Source organism: Phyllobates terribilis, unplaced genomic scaffold, assembly GCF_046119375.1.
Source record: "Phyllobates terribilis strain yellow unplaced genomic scaffold, ASM4611937v1 Scaffold_971__1_contigs__length_502685, whole genome shotgun sequence".
In the NCBI taxonomy this organism is placed as follows: Eukaryota; Metazoa; Chordata; class Amphibia; order Anura; family Dendrobatidae; genus Phyllobates; species Phyllobates terribilis.
Genome location: NW_027363731.1, coordinates 354,613 through 366,883, shown reverse-complemented (window position 1 = coordinate 366,883; position 12,271 = coordinate 354,613). Strand labels below are relative to the sequence as shown.

Below are 12,271 nucleotides of genomic sequence, written 5' to 3'. Positions count from 1 at the left end.
GCTTATTTGATGTCATATCTCAAACCATTCATATCTCTCACTTTTAATTCCTGGGTGTTAAGGGACTCAACAAGCCTTTATCCCTGTCTGTCATTGGAGCTCCCCTTCCATCAATTGGTGATGTTTTGTTACTGAATGGAAAAGAGCTGTGACTCTCTAGCCAAGATAGTGGCAAAATCAGTTACGGAAACAAGGTACCAGTGCCCCATGTGAGAATCGAACTCACGACCTTCAGATTACGAGACTGACGCGCTACCTGCTGCGCTAACGAGGCAAGATGCATGTAATAATCTGCGGAAGTTGCTTGTGCAAAGCAGTACACCTCTTTTTTTTCATATTGTAAGTGAGCTGGCAGTACATCTTCTCCCGTATGGTCTAGCGCTTAGGATTCCTGGTTTTCACCCAGGTGGCCTGGGTTCGACTCCCGGTATGGAAACGCATCCTTTTCTACACCGTTGCCAACATTCAAAGACTGACGTGTGTTTTTAAAACAAACGTATTTCAGGTAGGATTTGTTTTTTTCAGGCAAAAATGCTGAACACCCGCGTTTTGGCACTTCATTCTGACCCTTCACGCAAGATTCAATTTGGATTCGTAGCTCAACTCATTCTCAACCACCCCTTTTTACACCAAAGTGTCAAGAGACTCAACAACTCATGGGTCCTGTAAGTTATTTAGATTCCCATTTCCTTTCTAATGGAAAACGTTGTAGAATTGAATGGAAAAGTTCTAAGTTGGTGACAAAATCTCTCGAGAAAAGGAGGGAACAGTGCCCCGTGTGAGGCTCAAACTCACAACCTTCAGATTACGAGACTGACGCACTACCTACTGCGCTAACGAAGCAAGTTGCACCTGCAGATCTGCAGAAGTTTATTGTGCATAGCAGAAAACTTATTTTTTTCATAATGTCACTGAGACGTTAGCGCATCTTTTCCCATATGGTTTAGCGGTTAGGATTCCTGGTTCTCACCCAGGTGGCCCGGGTTCGACTCCCGGTATGGGAATGCACCTTTATCTTAGCTACTGCCACCATTCAAAGACTGACGCGTGTTTTTCAATCAAAAATGTTTCTGGTAGATTTTCACTTTGCAACAAAAATACTTAACATTGGCGATGCATTATGACTTTTGCAAAAGATTTCCTTTTGTTTCATAGCTTAAGCCTTTTTCAACTACACAGTTTTACACAAAAGTGTCAAGGGACTCAACAAGCCATGTGTCCTGTCAGTCATTAGGGCTCCCATGTTCTTTCTAATCGGAAACAGTTTAGAACTGAATTGGAAAGTTCAGAGTTAGTGACAAAATCTCTTGAGAAAAGGAGGATGGCACTTGTGAGCAAAAAACTCATGATCTTCAAATTATTCAACTGACGTGCCAAAAACCTTGACCATGTAGCGTGTTTTAGCTCTTGTAATGTTTATGTTTTGTATTCAAAGCAAAACACTCTTTTTTTTTTTTTTTTTTTTTACACCTGTCTTGCTGTTTACTGTACTGCTTACACCATGTGGAGAAAGACTTAGTTAGTATTCCTGGTTGACTGGTTCAATTCCTGCTATGGGAGAGACTTTTTTTTGGGACTAGTGTCCACATTCCAAAGCCGACACGTGCCTTGCAGACAGAATCAGTTTAGGTTGGAACTGCTCTTTGCTGCCAAAAATGCAGACCACCAGATTTTTTGGATATTTATTTGCACAAAAGCTTATTTGATGTCATATCTCAAACCATTCATATCTCTCACTTTTAATTCCTGGGTGTTAAGGGACTCAACAAGCCTTTATCCCTGTCTGTCATTGGAGCTCCCCTTCCATCAATTGGTGATGTTTTGTTACTGAATGGAAAAGAGCTGTGACTCTCTAGCCAAGATAGTGGCAAAATCAGTTACGGAAACAAGGTACCAGTGCCCCATGTGAGAATCGAACTCACGACCTTCAGATTACGAGACTGACGCGCTACCTGCTGCGCTAACGAGGCAAGATGCATGTAATAATCTGCGGAAGTTGCTTGTGCAAAGCAGTACACCTCTTTTTTTTCATATTGTAAGTGAGCTGGCAGTACATCTTCTCCCGTATGGTCTAGCGCTTAGGATTCCTGGTTTTCACCCAGGTGGCCTGGGTTCGACTCCCGGTATGGAAACGCATCCTTTTCTACACCGTTGCCAACATTCAAAGACTGACGTGTGTTTTTAAAACAAACGTATTTCAGGTAGGATTTGTTTTTTTCAGGCAAAAATGCTGAACACCCGCGTTTTGGCACTTCATTCTGACCCTTCACGCAAGATTCAATTTGGATTCGTAGCTCAACTCATTCTCAACCACCCCTTTTTACACCAAAGTGTCAAGAGACTCAACAACTCATGGGTCCTGTAAGTTATTTAGATTCCCATTTCCTTTCTAATGGAAAACGTTGTAGAATTGAATGGAAAAGTTCTAAGTTGGTGACAAAATCTCTCGAGAAAAGGAGGGAACAGTGCCCCGTGTGAGGCTCAAACTCACAACCTTCAGATTACGAGACTGACGCACTACCTACTGCGCTAACGAAGCAAGTTGCACCTGCAGATCTGCAGAAGTTTATTGTGCATAGCAGAAAACTTATTTTTTTCATAATGTCACTGAGACGTTAGCGCATCTTTTCCCATATGGTTTAGCGGTTAGGATTCCTGGTTCTCACCCAGGTGGCCCGGGTTCGACTCCCGGTATGGGAATGCACCTTTATCTTAGCTACTGCCACCATTCAAAGACTGACGCGTGTTTTTCAATCAAAAATGTTTCTGGTAGATTTTCACTTTGCAACAAAAATACTTAACATTGGCGATGCATTATGACTTTTGCAAAAGATTTCCTTTTGTTTCATAGCTTAAGCCTTTTTCAACTACACAGTTTTACACAAAAGTGTCAAGGGACTCAACAAGCCATGTGTCCTGTCAGTCATTAGGGCTCCCATGTTCTTTCTAATCGGAAACAGTTTAGAACTGAATTGGAAAGTTCAGAGTTAGTGACAAAATCTCTTGAGAAAAGGAGGATGGCACTTGTGAGCAAAAAACTCATGATCTTCAAATTATTCAACTGACGTGCCAAAAACCTTGACCATGTAGCGTGTTTTAGCTCTTGTAATGTTTATGTTTTGTATTCAAAGCAAAACACTCTTTTTTTTTTTTTTTTTTTTTACACCTGTCTTGCTGTTTACTGTACTGCTTACACCATGTGGAGAAAGACTTAGTTAGTATTCCTGGTTGACTGGTTCAATTCCTGCTATGGGAGAGACTTTTTTTTGGGACTAGTGTCCACATTCCAAAGCCGACACGTGCCTTGCAGACAGAATCAGTTTAGGTTGGAACTGCTCTTTGCTGCCAAAAATGCAGACCACCAGATTTTTTGGATATTTATTTGCACAAAAGCTTATTTGATGTCATATCTCAAACCATTCATATCTCTCACTTTTAATTCCTGGGTGTTAAGGGACTCAACAAGCCTTTATCCCTGTCTGTCATTGGAGCTCCCCTTCCATCAATTGGTGATGTTTTGTTACTGAATGGAAAAGAGCTGTGACTCTCTAGCCAAGATAGTGGCAAAATCAGTTACGGAAACAAGGTACCAGTGCCCCATGTGAGAATCGAACTCACGACCTTCAGATTACGAGACTGACGCGCTACCTGCTGCGCTAACGAGGCAAGATGCATGTAATAATCTGCGGAAGTTGCTTGTGCAAAGCAGTACACCTCTTTTTTTTCATATTGTAAGTGAGCTGGCAGTACATCTTCTCCCGTATGGTCTAGCGCTTAGGATTCCTGGTTTTCACCCAGGTGGCCTGGGTTCGACTCCCGGTATGGAAACGCATCCCTTTCTACACCGTTGCCAACATTCAAAGACTGACGTGTGTTTTTAAAACAAACGTATTTCAGGTAGGATTTGTTTTTTTCAGGCAAAAATGCTGAACGCCCGCGTTTTGGCACTTCATTCTGACCCTTCACGCAAGATTCAATTTGGATTCGTAGCTCAACTCATTCTCAACCACCCCTTTTTACACCAAAGTGTCAAGAGACTCAACAACTCATGGGTCCTGTAAGTTATTTGGATTCCCATTTCCTTTCTAATGGAAAACGTTGTAGAATTGAATGGAAAAGTTATAAGTTGGTGACAAAATCTCTCGAGAAAAGGAGGGAACAGTGCCCCGTGTGAGGCTCAAACTCACAACCTTCAGATTACGAGACTGACGCACTACCTACTGCGCTAACGAAGCAAGTTGCACCTGCAGATCTGCAGAAGTTTATTGTGCATAGCAGAAAACTTATTTTTTTCATAATGTCACTGAGACGTTAGCGCATCTTTTCCCATATGGTTTAGCGGTTAGGATTCCTGGTTCTCACCCAGGTGGCCCGGGTTCGACTCCCGGTATGGGAATGCACCTTTATCTTAGCTACTGCCACCATTCAAAGACTGACGCGTGTTTTTCAATCAAAAATGTTTCTGGTAGATTTTCACTTTGCAACAAAAATACTTAACATTGGCGATGCATTATGACTTTTGCAAAAGATTTCCTTTTGTTTCATAGCTTAAGCCTTTTTCAACTACACAGTTTTACACAAAAGTGTCAAGGGACTCAACAAGCCATGTGTCCTGTCAGTCATTAGGGCTCCCATGTTCTTTCTAATCGGAAACAGTTTAGAACTGAATTGGAAAGTTCAGAGTTAGTGACAAAATCTCTTGAGAAAAGGAGGATGGCACTTGTGAGCAAAAAACTCATGATCTTCAAATTATTCAACTGACGTGCCAAAAACCTTGACCATGTAGCGTGTTTTAGCTCTTGTAATGTTTATGTTTTGTATTCAAAGCAAAACACTCTTTTTTTTTTTTTTTTTTTTGTTACACCTGTCTTGCTGTTTACTGTACTGCTTACACCATGTGGAGAAAGACTTAGTTAGTATTCCTGGTTGACTGGTTCAATTCCTGCTATGGGAGAGACTTTTTTTTGGGACTAGTGTCCACATTCCAAAGCCGACACGTGCCTTGCAGACAGAATCAGTTTAGGTTGGAACTGCTCTTTGCTGCCAAAAATGCAGACCACCAGATTTTTTGGATATTTATTTGCACAAAAGCTTATTTGATGTCATATCTCAAACCATTCATATCTCTCACTTTTAATTCCTGGGTGTTAAGGGACTCAACAAGCCTTTATCCCTGTCTGTCATTGGAGCTCCCCTTCCATCAATTGGTGATGTTTTGTTACTGAATGGAAAAGAGCTGTGACTCTCTAGCCAAGATAGTGGCAAAATCAGTTACGGAAACAAGGTACCAGTGCCCCATGTGAGAATCGAACTCACGACCTTCAGATTACGAGACTGACGCGCTACCTGCTGCGCTAACGAGGCAAGATGCATGTAATAATCTGCGGAAGTTGCTTGTGCAAAGCAGTACACCTCTTTTTTTTCATATTGTAAGTGAGCTGGCAGTACATCTTCTCCCGTATGGTCTAGCGCTTAGGATTCCTGGTTTTCACCCAGGTGGCCTGGGTTCGACTCCCGGTATGGAAACGCATCCTTTTCTACACCGTTGCCAACATTCAAAGACTGACGTGTGTTTTTAAAACAAACGTATTTCAGGTAGGATTTGTTTTTTTCAGGCAAAAATGCTGAACGCCCGCGTTTTGGCACTTCATTCTGACCCTTCACGCAAGATTCAATTTGGATTCGTAGCTCAACTCATTCTCAACCACCCCTTTTTACACCAAAGTGTCAAGAGACTCAACAACTCATGGGTCCTGTAAGTTATTTGGATTCCCATTTCCTTTCTAATGGAAAACGTTGTAGAATTGAATGGAAAAGTTATAAGTTGGTGACAAAATCTCTCGAGAAAAGGAGGGAACAGTGCCCCGTGTGAGGCTCAAACTCACAACCTTCAGATTACGAGACTGACGCACTACCTACTGCGCTAACGAAGCAAGTTGCACCTGCAGATCTGCAGAAGTTTATTGTGCATAGCAGAAAACTTATTTTTTTCATAATGTCACTGAGACGTTAGCGCATCTTTTCCCATATGGTTTAGCGGTTAGGATTCCTGGTTCTCACCCAGGTGGCCCGGGTTCGACTCCCGGTATGGGAATGCACCTTTATCTTAGCTACTGCCACCATTCAAAGACTGACGCGTGTTTTTCAATCAAAAATGTTTCTGGTAGATTTTCACTTTGCAACAAAAATACTTAACATTGGCGATGCATTATGACTTTTGCAAAAGATTTCCTTTTGTTTCATAGCTTAAGCCTTTTTCAACTACACAGTTTTACACAAAAGTGTCAAGGGACTCAACAAGCCATGTGTCCTGTCAGTCATTAGGGCTCCCATGTTCTTTCTAATCGGAAACAGTTTAGAACTGAATTGGAAAGTTCAGAGTTAGTGACAAAATCTCTTGAGAAAAGGAGGATGGCACTTGTGAGCAAAAAACTCATGATCTTCAAATTATTCAACTGACGTGCCAAAAACCTTGACCATGTAGCGTGTTTTAGCTCTTGTAATGTTTATGTTTTGTATTCAAAGCAAAACACTCTTTTTTTTTTTTTTTTTTTTGTTACACCTGTCTTGCTGTTTACTGTACTGCTTACACCATGTGGAGAAAGACTTAGTTAGTATTCCTGGTTGACTGGTTCAATTCCTGCTATGGGAGAGACTTTTTTTTGGGACTAGTGTCCACATTCCAAAGCCGACACGTGCCTTGCAGACAGAATCAGTTTAGGTTGGAACTGCTCTTTGCTGCCAAAAATGCAGACCACCAGATTTTTTGGATATTTATTTGCACAAAAGCTTATTTGATGTCATATCTCAAACCATTCATATCTCTCACTTTTAATTCCTGGGTGTTAAGGGACTCAACAAGCCTTTATCCCTGTCTGTCATTGGAGCTCCCCTTCCATCAATTGGTGATGTTTTGTTACTGAATGGAAAAGAGCTGTGACTCTCTAGCCAAGATAGTGGCAAAATCAGTTACGGAAACAAGGTACCAGTGCCCCATGTGAGAATCGAACTCACGACCTTCAGATTACGAGACTGACGCGCTACCTGCTGCGCTAACGAGGCAAGATGCATGTAATAATCTGCGGAAGTTGCTTGTGCAAAGCAGTACACCTCTTTTTTTTCATATTGTAAGTGAGCTGGCAGTACATCTTCTCCCGTATGGTCTAGCGCTTAGGATTCCTGGTTTTCACCCAGGTGGCCTGGGTTCGACTCCCGGTATGGAAACGCATCCTTTTCTACACCGTTGCCAACATTCAAAGACTGACGTGTGTTTTTAAAACAAACGTATTTCAGGTAGGATTTGTTTTTTTCAGGCAAAAATGCTGAACGCCCGCGTTTTGGCACTTCATTCTGACCCTTCACGCAAGATTCAATTTGGATTCGTAGCTCAACTCATTCTCAACCACCCCTTTTTACACCAAAGTGTCAAGAGACTCAACAACTCATGGGTCCTGTAAGTTATTTGGATTCCCATTTCCTTTCTAATGGAAAACGTTGTAGAATTGAATGGAAAAGTTCTAAGTTGGTGACAAAATCTCTCGAGAAAAGGAGGGAACAGTGCCCCGTGTGAGGCTCAAACTCACAACCTTCAGATTACGAGACTGACGCACTACCTACTGCGCTAACGAAGCAAGTTGCACCTGCAGATCTGCAGAAGTTTATTGTGCATAGCAGAAAACTTATTTTTTTCATAATGTCACTGAGACGTTAGCGCATCTTTTCCCATATGGTTTAGCGGTTAGGATTCCTGGTTCTCACCCAGGTGGCCCGGGTTCGACTCCCGGTATAGGAATGCACATTTATCTTAGCTACTGCCACCATTCAAAGACTGACGCGTGTTTTTCAATCAAAAATGTTTCTGGTAGATTTTCACTTTGCAACAAAAATACTTAACATTGGCAATGCATTATTACTTTTGCAAAAGATTTCCTTTTGTTTCATAGCTTAAGCCTTTTTCAACTACACAGTTTTACACAAAAGTGTCAAGGGACTCAACAAGCCATGTGTCCTGTCTGTCATTAGGGCTCCCATGTTCTTTCTAATCGGAAACAGTTTAGAACTGAATTGGAAAGTTCAGAGTTAGTGACAAAATCTCTTGAGAAAAGGAGGATGGCACTTGTGAGCAAAAAACTCATGATCTTCAAATTATTCAACTGACGTACCAAAAACCTTGACCATGTAGCATGTTTTAGCTCTTGTAATGTTTATGTTTTGTATTCAAAGCAAAACACTCTTTTTTTTTTTTTTTTTTTTGTTACACCTGTCTTGCTGTTTACTGTACTGCTTACACCATGTGGAGAAAGACTTAGTTAGTATTCCTGGTTGACTGGTTCAATTCCTGCTATGGGAGAGACTTTTTTTTGGGACTAGTGTCCACATTCCAAAGCCGACACGTGCCTTGCAGACAGAATCAGTTTAGGTTGGAACTGCTCTTTGCTGCCAAAAATGCAGACCACCAGATTTTTTGGATATTTATTTGCACAAAAGCTTATTTGATGTCATATCTCAAACCATTCATATCTCTCACTTTTAATTCCTGGGTGTTAAGGGACTCAACAAGCCTTTATCCCTGTCTGTCATTGGAGCTCCCCTTCCATCAATTGGTGATGTTTTGTTACTGAATGGAAAAGAGCTGTGACTCTCTAGCCAAGATAGTGGCAAAATCAGTTACGGAAACAAGGTACCAGTGCCCCATGTGAGAATCGAACTCACGACCTTCAGATTACGAGACTGACGCGCTACCTGCTGCGCTAACGAGGCAAGATGCATGTAATAATCTGCGGAAGTTGCTTGTGCAAAGCAGTACACCTCTTTTTTTTCATATTGTAAGTGAGCTGGCAGTACATCTTCTCCCGTATGGTCTAGCGCTTAGGATTCCTGGTTTTCACCCAGGTGGCCTGGGTTCGACTCCCGGTATGGAAACGCATCCTTTTCTACACCGTTGCCAACATTCAAAGACTGACGTGTGTTTTTAAAACAAACGTATTTCAGGTAGGATTTGTTTTTTTCAGGCAAAAATTCTGAACGCCCGCGTTTTGGCACTTCATTCTGACCCTTCACGCAAGATTCAATTTGGATTCGTAGCTCAACTCATTCTCAACCACCCCTTTTTACACCAAAGTGTCAAGAGACTCAACAACTCATGGGTCCTGTAAGTTATTTGGATTCCCATTTCCTTTCTAATGGAAAACGTTGTAGAATTGAATGGAAAAGTTCTAAGTTGGTGACAAAATCTCTCGAGAAAAGGAGCGAACAGTGCCCCGTGTGAGGCTCAAACTCACAACCTTCAGATTACGAGACTGACGCACTACCTATTGCGCTAACGAAGCAAGTTGCACCTGCAGATCTGCAGAAGTTTATTGTGCATAGCAGAAAACTTATTTTTTTCATAATGTCACTGAGACGTTAGCGCATCTTTTCCCATATGGTTTAGCGGTTAGGATTCCTGGTTCTCACCCAGGTGGCCCGGGTTCGACTCCCGGTATGGGAATGCACCTTTATCTTAGCTACTGCCACCATTCAAAGACTGACGCGTGTTTTTCAATCAAAAATGTTTCTGGTAGATTTTCACTTTGCAACAAAAATACTTAACATTGGCGATGCATTATGACTTTTGCAAAAGATTTCCTTTTGTTTCATAGCTTAAGCCTTTTTCAACTACACAGTTTTACACAAAAGTGTCAAGGGACTCAACAAGCCATGTGTCCTGTCAGTCATTAGGGCTCCCATGTTCTTTCTAATCGGAAACAGTTTAGAACTGAATTGGAAAGTTCAGAGTTAGTGACAAAATCTCTTGAGAAAAGGAGGATGGCACTTGTGAGCAAAAAACTCATGATCTTCAAATTATTCAACTGACGTGCCAAAAACCTTGACCATGTAGCGTGTTTTAGCTCTTGTAATGTTTATGTTTTGTATTCAAAGCAAAACACTCTTTTTTTTTTTTTTTTTTTTTACACCTGTCTTGCTGTTTACTGTACTGCTTACACCATGTGGAGAAAGACTTAGTTAGTATTCCTGGTTGACTGGTTCAATTCCTGCTATGGGAGAGACTTTTTTTTGGGACTAGTGTCCACATTCCAAAGCCGACACGTGCCTTGCAGACAGAATCAGTTTAGGTTGGAACTGCTCTTTGCTGCCAAAAATGCAGACCACCAGATTTTTTGGATATTTATTTGCACAAAAGCTTATTTGATGTCATATCTCAAACCATTCATATCTCTCACTTTTAATTCCTGGGTGTTAAGGGACTCAACAAGCCTTTATCCCTGTCTGTCATTGGAGCTCCCCTTCCATCAATTGGTGATGTTTTGTTACTGAATGGAAAAGAGCTGTGACTCTCTAGCCAAGATAGTGGCAAAATCAGTTACGGAAACAAGGTACCAGTGCCCCATGTGAGAATCGAACTCACGACCTTCAGATTACGAGACTGACGCGCTACCTGCTGCGCTAACGAGGCAAGATGCATGTAATAATCTGCGGAAGTTGCTTGTGCAAAGCAGTACACCTCTTTTTTTTCATATTGTAAGTGAGCTGGCAGTACATCTTCTCCCGTATGGTCTAGCGCTTAGGATTCCTGGTTTTCACCCAGGTGGCCTGGGTTCGACTCCCGGTATGGAAACGCATCCTTTTCTACACCGTTGCCAACATTCAAAGACTGACGTGTGTTTTTAAAACAAACGTATTTCAGGTAGGATTTGTTTTTTTCAGGCAAAAATGCTGAACGCCCGCGTTTTGGCACTTCATTCTGACCCTTCACGCAAGATTCAATTTGGATTCGTAGCTCAACTCATTCTCAACCACCCCTTTTTACACCAAAGTGTCAAGAGACTCAACAACTCATGGGTCCTGTAAGTTATTTGGATTCCCATTTCCTTTCTAATGGAAAACGTTGTAGAATTGAATGGAAAAGTTCTAAGTTGGTGACAAAATCTCTCGAGAAAAGGAGGGAACAGTGCCCCGTGTGAGGCTCAAACTCACAACCTTCAGATTACGAGACTGACGCACTACCTACTGCGCTAACGAAGCAAGTTGCACCTGCAGATCTGCAGAAGTTTATTGTGCATAGCAGAAAACTTATTTTTTTCATAATGTCACTGAGACGTTAGCGCATCTTTTCCCATATGGTTTAGCGGTTAGGATTCCTGGTTCTCACCCAGGTGGCCCGGGTTCGACTCCCGGTATGGGAATGCACATTTATCTTAGCTACTGCCACCATTCAAAGACTGACGCGTGTTTTTCAATCAAAAATGTTTCTGGTAGATTTTCACTTTGCAACAAAAATACTTAACATTGGCGATGCATTATGACTTTTGCAAAAGATTTCCTTTTGTTTCATAGCTTAAGCCTTTTTCAACTACACAGTTTTACACAAAAGTGTCAAGGGACTCAACAAGCCATGTGTCCTGTCTGTCATTAGGGCTCCCATGTTCTTTCTAATCGGAAACAGTTTAGAACTGAATTGGAAAGTTCAGAGTTAGTGACAAAATCTCTTGAGAAAAGGAGGATGGCACTTGTGAGCAAAAAACTCATGATCTTCAAATTATTCAACTGACGTACCAAAAACCTTGACCATGTAGCGTGTTTTAGCTCTTGTAATGTTTATGTTTTGTATTCAAAGCAAAACACTCTTTTTTTTTTTTTTTTTTTGTTACACCTGTCTTGCTGTTTACTGTACTGCTTACACCATGTGGAGAAAGACTTAGTTAGTATTCCTGGTTGACTGGTTCAATTCCTGCTATGGGAGAGACTTTTTTTTGGGACTAGTGTCCACATTCCAAAGCCGACACGTGCCTTGCAGACAGAATCAGTTTAGGTTGGAACTGCTCTTTGCTGCCAAAAATGCAGACCACCAGATTTTTTGGATATTTATTTGCACAAAAGCTTATTTGATGTCATATCTCAAACCATTCATATCTCTCACTTTTAATTCCTGGGTGTTAAGGGACTCAACAAGCCTTTATCCCTGTCTGTCATTGGAGCTCCCCTTCCATCAATTGGTGATGTTTTGTTACTGAATGGAAAAGAGCTGTGACTCTCTAGCCAAGATAGTGGCAAAATCAGTTACGGAAACAAGGTACCAGTGCCCCATGTGAGAATCGAACTCACGACCTTCAGATTACGAGACTGACGCGCTACCTGCTGCGCTAACGAGGCAAGATGCATGTAATAATCTGCGGAAGTTGCTTGTGCAAAGCAGTACACCTCTTTTTTTTCATATTGTAAGTGAGCTGGCAGTACATCTTCTCCCGTATGGTCTAGCGCTTAGGATTCC

The 12,271-nt window shown here is 41.6% G+C and overlaps 8 non-coding genes across 8 annotated transcripts; all 8 read right to left on the bottom strand.

The window, feature by feature from the left end:
* Positions 1 to 201: 201 nt before the first annotated feature.
* Positions 202 to 274, bottom strand: TRNAT-CGU (transfer RNA threonine (anticodon CGU)). The gene has a single exon. It is a non-coding gene; the product is annotated as a tRNA-Thr (tRNA).
* Positions 275 to 1,897: 1,623 nt separating this feature from the next.
* On the bottom strand, positions 1,898 to 1,970 carry TRNAT-CGU (transfer RNA threonine (anticodon CGU)). Its single transcript has one exon. It is a non-coding gene; the product is annotated as a tRNA-Thr (tRNA).
* Positions 1,971 to 3,593: 1,623 nt separating this feature from the next.
* TRNAT-CGU (transfer RNA threonine (anticodon CGU)) lies at positions 3,594 to 3,666 on the bottom strand. The gene has a single exon. It is a non-coding gene; the product is annotated as a tRNA-Thr (tRNA).
* Positions 3,667 to 5,291: 1,625 nt separating this feature from the next.
* On the bottom strand, positions 5,292 to 5,364 carry TRNAT-CGU (transfer RNA threonine (anticodon CGU)). Its single transcript has one exon. It is a non-coding gene; the product is annotated as a tRNA-Thr (tRNA).
* Positions 5,365 to 6,989: 1,625 nt separating this feature from the next.
* On the bottom strand, positions 6,990 to 7,062 carry TRNAT-CGU (transfer RNA threonine (anticodon CGU)). The gene has a single exon. It is a non-coding gene; the product is annotated as a tRNA-Thr (tRNA).
* A 1,625-nt stretch (positions 7,063 to 8,687) lies between these two features.
* Positions 8,688 to 8,760, bottom strand: TRNAT-CGU (transfer RNA threonine (anticodon CGU)). Its single transcript has one exon. It is a non-coding gene; the product is annotated as a tRNA-Thr (tRNA).
* Positions 8,761 to 10,383: 1,623 nt separating this feature from the next.
* Positions 10,384 to 10,456, bottom strand: TRNAT-CGU (transfer RNA threonine (anticodon CGU)). The gene has a single exon. It is a non-coding gene; the product is annotated as a tRNA-Thr (tRNA).
* Positions 10,457 to 12,080: 1,624 nt separating this feature from the next.
* Positions 12,081 to 12,153, bottom strand: TRNAT-CGU (transfer RNA threonine (anticodon CGU)). The gene has a single exon. It is a non-coding gene; the product is annotated as a tRNA-Thr (tRNA).
* Positions 12,154 to 12,271: the final 118 nt, after the last annotated feature.